The sequence below is a fragment of the Aegilops tauschii genome, chromosome 5 (assembly GCF_002575655.3).
Source record: "Aegilops tauschii subsp. strangulata cultivar AL8/78 chromosome 5, Aet v6.0, whole genome shotgun sequence".
Taxonomy (NCBI): Eukaryota; Viridiplantae; Streptophyta; class Magnoliopsida; order Poales; family Poaceae; genus Aegilops; species Aegilops tauschii.
Genome location: NC_053039.3, coordinates 59280117 through 59289372, shown reverse-complemented (window position 1 = coordinate 59289372; position 9256 = coordinate 59280117). Strand labels below are relative to the sequence as shown.

The following is a 9256-nucleotide window of genomic DNA, read 5'->3' as shown; positions in this document are numbered from 1 at the left end:
GGCGACGTGCGGGGTTATTCAGTCCCCTCACATTCCAATTGAACACAACATAATTATGATCACTCATCGGGAAACAAAGGAGCTCTGTTGAATTGAAGAGGAGCAGCTAGAAGCCTGACGAAACTGACGAAAGTGGAAAATGGCAGTAGAGAAGGAACCACCAGTAGGACAGGTTCAGAAAAAGAAGATACAGATACATAGACTGCAGCGGCAGCGATGGGGACGCTCCGCGGTTGTCTGCGAGGGGCGATCATGGGGAGGGGGGCATCTCGCGGTGGGTGCGCGTGGTGAGCGAGCTCACTTGGCAGCAGCACGTTTGGCGCGCACCCTGCGGCCGGAGGAGGGTCTGCTCAGCAGAGCAGGCTTGGCCTTGGAGAGCTGGCAGGAACCGAAGAGGGCCTTGACGGCGTCGATCTCATCAGGAGAGAGCGGCTCCTTGAAAAGCTTCGTGAAGCGCTGGAGTAGCGCCTCCTCCGAGGTGGCGCCGTCTTCATCATCGGCGATTCCCCATTTCCTGCGAAGGACGCAGCGAGCCCTTTCGATGGTGCCAAGAGCGGACGCGGGCTTGCCGGCCAAGCGTCGGCTGGCGCGGCGAGGAGGGGCCGCAGTGGTGGCCGGGGTGGCGGTGGTCGGAGCCGTGGCGATGAGTGGCGGTGGGATCTCGACGAGGATAGAAGCTGCAACAGGTTCGCACGCTTCCGTGTCCGCTGCAGCAGCAGGAGATGTGGCGAGGGCGGTGATGGACCCAAAGTCATCAGAGATGGGCCCTGAGTTGTTGGCGTGGTTGATGATGCTGTTGGGCTGCGAGATGCCGACAACCGCGACCGCCACAGGCCCTCCCTCATCGCGGCCCAAGGGTGTGCTGCTCTCCTGCGTGACAGCAGGGTTCAGAATCGTGTCACCGGACACGGGCGGCAGCACTCCTGTGCCCGTCAGATGGTTGACTTGGTCATGCCGCTGGCTGCGCTGAGCCTGCTCGGCAGTGGCCACCTCCAGATTGCCAACAGGAGCAACCTGCAAGCAATCGATGCCACCGAAAGTGCCTTGGTCGTCCACCGAGTTTACTTGGCGCAGAGCACGCGTGCTGCATCCAACAGGCTGCATGGCCAGAGGAGGCAGAACAGCGACATTGGTGACGGAGGGAGACGCCTCGCCGTGAACCACCGTTAGCGGGGTGGAGGCCGTCAAGTCGTGAGCATCAGCGGACGTGAGGGTTCCGTCGGAAGGAGGCGGCGTGTCATCTGCACCGTGACGGCGTCGACGATGGTCGGGGTGGAAGCCAGCGCCGGTGCTGTCGGACAGCGGTGGGCGGCTGGTGGCGTCACCGCGGCCCTGACCAGATATGGCATTGCCATGCGAGCCGCCAGCACCACCCTGGCCCCCGGGGCCGTCCGGGGAGCGATCGCGACGGCGAGGCCCTAGCCGTTGGTGCGCAGGGCGTCGGTTGACAGGGCGCCATCCGTCCTCGAAGGAGAAGGACCAAGAGAGGTCCCTCTTCCGAGGGTAGTCATCGTCGGAGTCGCCGGATGGGATGCCGCTCTGGCCGGAGTCGCTGCTGCGCCCGGAGTAGCCGTCGTGGCGCGGCGCGTAGTCCCATACCTTGTCGAGATGCAGCAGGATTGGGTAGGAGAGGAGGTTGGCCGGCCCCTCAACCGGCGCAGATGGCTCGTGGATGCCGAGCTCCGGGAAATCAAATGACGGCGTGGCAGCGAGGGGACGTTCCTCCAGCGCAAGGGAGCCGCGACGAGCGATCATCTCCGGGTCCGCAGACCACACCCAGACGCAAAAGCACGCCGCGTCCTGCTCGGTGGGGTGGATGTCGTCGACGCAGTCCATAAGGCAAGACTTGCCAAAGAGGACGGCGACCGTCTCGAGCTGGCAGCCATGCTTGGGCACCCCTTCGAGGCAGACGCGAGCCCGGAAGGGGAGTGGCACCAGCTCAGCCCCGACCAGGCGAGTCCAAGGGCGGAAGGCGAGGGAGGCATAGCCGACGTGCAGAGTGTCAGGAAGGCTTATGGCGAGGTTGCGGATGACGGGATCGTTGAACAGAACGAAGAAGTCGCCGCCGCGTGCAAGCATGGTGACGGAGTAGGTGCCCGGAGCGAGGGAGAAGCGCCGACCCACCTCCGCCGCGACCTGGCTAGCACGGAGGCGCGGCCTGTTCCCGATGGTGATCAACATGGCGCCATGCGCCTCATGGAAGCGCTCGGCCGACACCATGGCCGAGGTGAACGACGCGATCCCAGTGACGAACTCGGGCCGGTTGCACGCGTCGCCAGGCACCAGGTCTAGCTCCATGTCGACAGATGGTGACGGCGCAGGTCCCAAGATGGACGGCTGCGTGGACGCAACGGCGTGATGTGAGAACAGCGGGCGTGGCGGGGGAGCAGAAGCCGGCTGGTCAGAGGGGAAACAAATACGGGAGGCCACCGGCTGCCGGAGCTGGTGGTCGGGAAGGAGAGTGAGGCGCGAGGAGGCCGGGAGGCGGGTGGAGTTGGGGTGGTCGGGAGGGAAAGTGAGGCGCGAGGAGGCCGGGAGGCGGGTGAAGTTGGGGTGGTCGGGAGACAAACGGAGGCCAGTCGGGGGGCGGACGTGCTGATTGGTGCACCGGCGAGCCTTATGGCCAGGTTGCCCGCAGAGGAGGCAGGTGGGAGGCTTGGTGCAGCTCTTGACACGGTGGAGAGGGGAGAGGCAGTTGTAGCATTTTCCTTCGGCCGCCTCCTTAAGGAGAACAAGGAACTGCAAGGAAGGGGGGGCTCCTGGCACGCCATGAATGCCCTGACGCGGACGATTATGGCGGCCATTTGATGCGCGCTGCTCCCGACGCCACCAGCCTTTCTTCCGCTGAACGGACCAGCCGTTGGGGCAGGGCGTGACCTGCCGCGTCGCACGCCGATCCAAGCCCATCACGCCGGAGGGGCCTGGGTCTCCGCCAGGACGCGGCCGTCCCTCTTGAATCCTGCCCGAAGAGAGTGGCGTGGTGGGGTGGACGACGACGGCAGGTGAGGAGTAAATGCCCTTTCCCCTCACGACCGAAGCAGGGGGCGGCGCAGAGAGCAGGGCCTCCATGAAGGATGCCCTGACGGGCGGCGAGGCGGAGGGCGAGGACAAAGGGCTGCAGGATAGATCCAGCCCGCGCGGGCTGAGATCACGATGGGGAGGAGGAGGTGTACGACAGCGGCCGAAGTGGTCCGCCGTCGGTGTGGCAAGGAGGATGGAGCTAGGCGGAGGAGGAGCCGGGAGAGCCGGGCTCTCGTGACTTTTCTCCGAGCAGCAATGGCGCCCCATCCCGTTACTACTGGATACCTTCTTTTTTGTATCAGACGTAGCAGCTGACCCCTCCAGCCAAGCTTCCCTAGTTGTCTTGGTATGCACAAGCATCTTGTATGCTGATCGAACTGTAAAAACCCCTTTGCGGTCGTAGTGCCAAGCCCACTCGTCCTGCTGGTTCCTGGTCGACAAAGGGAGGTTCAAAATCGCCTCCACATCCATCGGCAGGAAACACTCCTTAAGCTTCTCACAGTTCCATGTTGCTGACGTACGATCAATGAACTCACTCACCCTGGCAGGGGCATGCGCCGCCAGGCAAGCAATAGGTCGTAGTCTTCCATCTCGGGGCAGCCAGTTATCATTCCATGGATCGGTAGCTTCGCCCGTACCAATTCTCTTAATTATCCCTTGCTTCAGAGTATCTCTCCCATCAAGGATAGCTCGCCATACCTGCGACGGTCGCGAGCCCAAATCTGCTTGCAAGAACTCTGTTGCTGGGAAGTATCTCGCTTTGAGTATCCTCGCACTCAAACTATCTGGTGATTGTAGAACCCGCCATGCTTGACGAGCTAAAAGAGCTAGGTTGAACAATTCTATGTCCCTAAACCCTAGTCCTCCCATGCACTCCCTTCGTAAACTAATATAAGAGTGTTTAGATAACTAAATAGTTATCTAAACACTCTTATATTAGTTTACAGAGGGAGTATGTGGCTTTGTCATATCCGACCATGCCACCCAGCAAGCTTTTCGTTCACCAGCTTTACATCCCCACCAGAACTTACGTACGATGGAATTGATCTCCTGGCATAAGCCTCTTGGTAACCTGAAACATGACATCGAGTATGTGGGTATCGCCTGCGCTACAGATTTGATGAGGACATCTTTAGCTGCTGCTGACAATGTCTTCTCAAACCAACCCTGCACCCGCTTCCATATTCTGACTTTCAGGAACTGGAGTTTACCATTTTTATCTCGTCCCACATCAATTGGCATTCCTAGGTATTTCTCATTTAGGGTCTCCTGGTGGACATCAAGCCAATCTTTAATATCATGTCTCAATGCCTCTGAGCACCCCTTGCTGAAGAAAATGAACGATTTATCCAGATTTACTCGCTATCCTGACGCATTACAATATAACTCCAAAACATCCCGAAGGAAAGAAAATACGTGACGTGTGCTAGTAATGCCCGCTGGCCAGTCGGAGTGGGCCGGCCCAATAGGCGAGCGGCGCGGCACACGACGTTGGCGAGCCTGGTAGCCTAAAAAAAGAAAAAACATATCCCTGCCCGGAACAGAACCCCCTAACCCCTGCCCCGCCGCGTCGAAACGAACGCCGGCGCGCGCCCGGGGTGGTGCGACCCAAATCATGGACAAGGTACGCAAGATGACCCGTTCGACCCCCCTCCCATACCGTGGATGCATTTTGTTAGAATATTGGGCCCATTTATGGGGCAGCCCAATAGGCAATTTCTGAAATCTCAAAGGCCCATGTGTGTGAGCAAGTGGTGGGAGTGAGAAGTTTAGTCACGCCCCGAAAGTTGAAGGAGTCGCACACCACCTTATAAGGTGGAGTGTCGTAGCACTTGTAAGTGAGTGAGAATAAGAGAGTCTCTGGCGCACTCCTCCTCCTCCGCCGCTCGCTCGTCTCGACACGACACGACACGATCGCGTTTCGAGCCTCGACAAATTCTGTCTTTATTTTTGCTGCTTAGGAAAACTGAGTCTGGAGTCGTGACGGACGCGTCACAGCCTAGTCGGTTCGGGTCGCTCCCGCAATCGACTCGGACATGCGACGTGGGCCTCCCACGTTGCACCCGTTAGGGTTTTCCAAACCGCTATATAAAGACACGCTACGGGTGCTGCAACACACAGAAAACTAATCTAGGTTTTGCCATGCCTCGTTCCTTGCACCGCCACCGTAGTCCACCCCATCCCGAGCGTCGGTGTGCACCGGCGAACGGGAGAGCAGGTCTCTGAAACCACTCGCCTTTGTGATCCTGTACGGGAGAGGGCGAACACGGTTTTTGGAAGCGCCACGCGCGCGACTGCTCGCTGTCTTCATCACGGCTTGCCTACCGTCTAGGTCGGGCGATCTTGCTCGTCGTCGTCTGCAACGTCGTCTTCTGCGACCGGTCATCGCCAACGTCATCATCAAGAACATCGCCGCTCCAACGGCTACCTCATCTGCAAACGATCAGTATAACTGCAGTGTCCCATCTCATTGGTTAAACATGTTTGTCAGTGCCATGTTTTGCGATGTTGTGCTGCTGCTGTTCATGTTGCTTAGTGCTTCTAGTATGCTTGAGATTCACATGTTAGTAGCGGTTTTTGTCATGCTTAATATTCTGGAATTAATCATGGAAATTATGCCTAATTATTTAACACGTCTCTCTCTCTCTCTCTCTCACTCTTTACGCCCGGGAGCTGACGCGAGTTTGGTTGGTTTTGTGATGCAGCCGGTGGCGCCGGCGCCGGAGAAGCCGGCTTCGGATGATAAGGTTCGTCGAGAGGTTGCTTTGGACTCAACCCTATTTTAATGTTCTTTCAGATGAGCGACTCATCCAAAAAAAAATATCTTTCCTTTTTTTCTCTCTGTTGGTGCGAGCAGCAACTCGACGGGAAGGAGCTGGAACCGAAGTTGAAGAAGGACCAGAAGTTGAATACGGACTAGAAGTTGAAGAAGGATCAGAAGGTATGTGCGCTGGAACTTGGTGACTCAAAGACTAGGATTTTTCTTTAGAAATGGAGGAGGACCCCCGGCCTTTGCATCTGGACGATGCATGCAGCCACTCAAAGACTAGGATGTTAGCCCGAAATTGGTAATTGGCAACCAGTTTTCCTGATTCTTGGCCGACGTCAGAAACTCGCTGAATCATATACTGGATCAAACAGCTCGTTGTATGTGAATGTGTGGGGAAAGATCACTTATGGGCCAAGTTGCTCTACTTGCAGGCAAGAGAGAAGGAAGAGAAAAAGCTCAAGGCAAAGCAAAAGGAGGGGGCTAGGCTCCAGGTTGAAAGCATTTGTTACCGAATCTGTTACTTAGCGGGTTCCGAAGGTTTTGTGCTGATTTGGTTTTCTGCAGGCTCAAGCCGCTTCGGATGGACCGAAGAAAAGCGAGAGGAAACAAAGGAAGAAAGCCGTGGATGATGAAAATCCTGAGGATTTCGTTGATCCGGACACCCCTATTGGGCAGAAGAAATCAATGGCAACTCTAATGGCCAAGGCGCCAAGCAGTATAGCCCGAGCATAGTTGAGAAATCGTAAGATGCTACTATCCATTCTCAAACTTAGAATTCGTTCCACCAGTTACGCCTTGCTGAATTGCATGCCTTGATTTTTCGCAACGTTGGTGGTATGCCTGGTGGGAGTCTTCGGGATATTTTGGGGCAGATCCTGCTAGCACAAAACCACCCTTTGTCATAGTAAGTGACTCACATTCGTGAGGATTGGGCGATGTGTGGTGTGAGCTGATTTAAGAAACTGCATCTTGTGATAGTGTTTTTCCACAGACAACGGATGACATAAAAACGGATTTCCTTCAGCGATAGCGCTAAGTTGTATAATTTTCAGGTTCTGCCACCTCCGAATGTGACTGCAGCGCTTCATATAGGCCATGCACTTACGGCTGCTATAGAGGTATTCATCATCAACGCCTGCACAGACAGACAGACCTATGTGGCAATGGTTGTAATTTCCTTTCCTTCCAATAATGCAGGATGCTATGATACGTTGGCGGAGGATGTCTGGTTATAATGCTCTTTGGGTCCCTGGAGTGGACCACGCTGGCATTGCTACACAGGTCTGCACCTTGGAACTGATCCACTATCAGCTAAAATTGTCTTATACACTGCTTTATATAATTCGTGGCACTTCCTGTGCTTCAACTTCTGAAACAAACACTGCCAGTGTTTGTTGTTGACCACAGCCGTTAAAACAAATGCTGTCAATAGGGGTGTTAGTCCCCTATTAATATACACAATGTTTGTAATGTGAGCAGATATCTACTCCCTCCGTCCCAAAATATAAGAGCGTTTTTAACACTACACTAGTGTAAAAAATGCTCTTATATTTTGGGACGGAGGGAGTAATAACCTGTTCTGTCTAGCAGGTTGTAGTGGAAAAGAAGCGTGAAAGGAAGTTGACAAGGCATGACATAGGGCGTGACAAATTTATATCTGAAGTAAGCATCGGGTTTTCCTTAACACATTGTTATGTTTGCTATTGCCCTATGTTCTTTACTATTTGGATGATATAAAAGCTTTAATGTCACTGTTATACCATGGAATATCAACAATGTAGATTCAGTCTGTGTTCTGTATATTTTTTAAATTCACAATCAGCAGTGTCATGTGTAATGCGGCATCGATCGTAGTGAGCTTATTTCTTTGCCTACTTGGTGTATCCTCTTATCATCTTCTGTACAGGTCCTGGAATGGAAAGATCAGTACGGTGGTACCATATTGAATCAATTACGTAGGCTTGGAGCCTCCCTTGATTGGTCCCGCGAGGTAAACTTCTTATTTTCTTTAGTTATAAAAAATAGTGAAAACAATGTATTATCTATAGTTCTAACTCCTAATAATGTCAACTTCGTTCGTCATTGCTTTACAATGGATGAGAAAAGATCAAAAGCTGTACCTGAAGCTTTTGTCAGGTTGTATAAAGATGGCCTTATTTATAGGTTAGTATCTTTTTTTTTTAGAATGAAGACGCATAAAGCGTCCGGCTTTAAATTAATAAAGCCCCAAGGCAACATGCACACAAGGTTCCATCCTTACAAACCAGATAGACATAAGTTCAGCGGGCTCAACGTCCCGGCAAAGGTAGAGTTCAAACTAAATAGATAGGCAATAACATAGCTCGCGGCAAAGCAGAACTAAACACAAAAAGACTCAAGCTTGCTGTCCTTGATGTCTTGATTTCGCCATGCACAACTTGATCTGCTCCATAATCTCGGTCATGCGGCCCTCGTCACACTGCTTCCCCAATGGCGCCCAAGCCTGTAAGAAAATGTGGCATTTGAAAAGTATCTCAGCTGGGTGAGCAGGGAACTTGTGTTCAATGGTAATTTTGTTCCGCACCGTCCAAATCGACCAAAGCATCACCCCTATGCTACGCCACACCACCCTCGCATTGGCACCCCTCTGTGCCGACAGCAAGTTGAGTAAATCGTCGCAAGTTTGCGGGTTCCAATTCTGCTTAAAGGTATCTCTAACCGCGCTCCACGCAAATCTAGCTAAACAGCACCTGAAGAAGACATGATTAGCGTCTTCCCCGAGGCCACAAATGGCGCATGTCCCGTTCGCCGACCCGTTCCGCTTGGCCACATTATCCGAGGTTTGAAGGCGATTACGGAACATTTGCCACATAAAGATCTTGATCTTGAGGGGAATGCCAGCCTTCCAAAGCCCCCTAGCCATGTCTAGCACATTCCCCTCCGCCAGCTTCTCGTATAAGGATTTCACCAAAAAATTTCGAGAAGCAGTTAGCCTCCAAGCTACCGCGTCATTTTCCTGGCTGAGGGTCCTCCTCTCGAGATCAGCCACGAGTGCATTCCAAGAAGCGGCCTCTCCTGCCTCCAACGTCCTGAAGAAAGAGATCGCCGGAGGGTGCACTCGAAGGGCGCCAGCAACCATAATGTTAGTGTCTGTGGCCAGTTGGTAAAGCTCCGGGTGGGATTGCCACAACGGAGCTTGTAGGTCAGTATCCTCACCTTCCCTTGTTCCATGTGTTAAGCATTTGTCTTTTGCCTGTTAAGTAATGCTATGCTGCTTTACTTCTAAAATTTATATTCTTCATCATGTTTTTCAATTCCCAGCCTATTTTTTTCTTATGGATGTTTTGATCTTTTGCAGGGACTATCGCCTTGTAGATTGGGATTGCACGCTTCTAACTGCGATTTCTGACATAGAGGTCGGTTAAGCCTTTTATCTCTACAATATACAGTCTGATATTGCACGTCTGACTAATATCAATTTATTTG

General features: G+C 53.4%; 1 pseudogene; it reads left to right on the top strand.

The window, feature by feature from the left end:
- The first annotated feature begins 5720 nt into the window (after window positions 1–5720).
- The window catches only part of LOC109736291 (valine--tRNA ligase, mitochondrial 1-like), a 116901-nt pseudogene continuing 113365 nt past the window's right edge, over window positions 5721–9256 (top strand).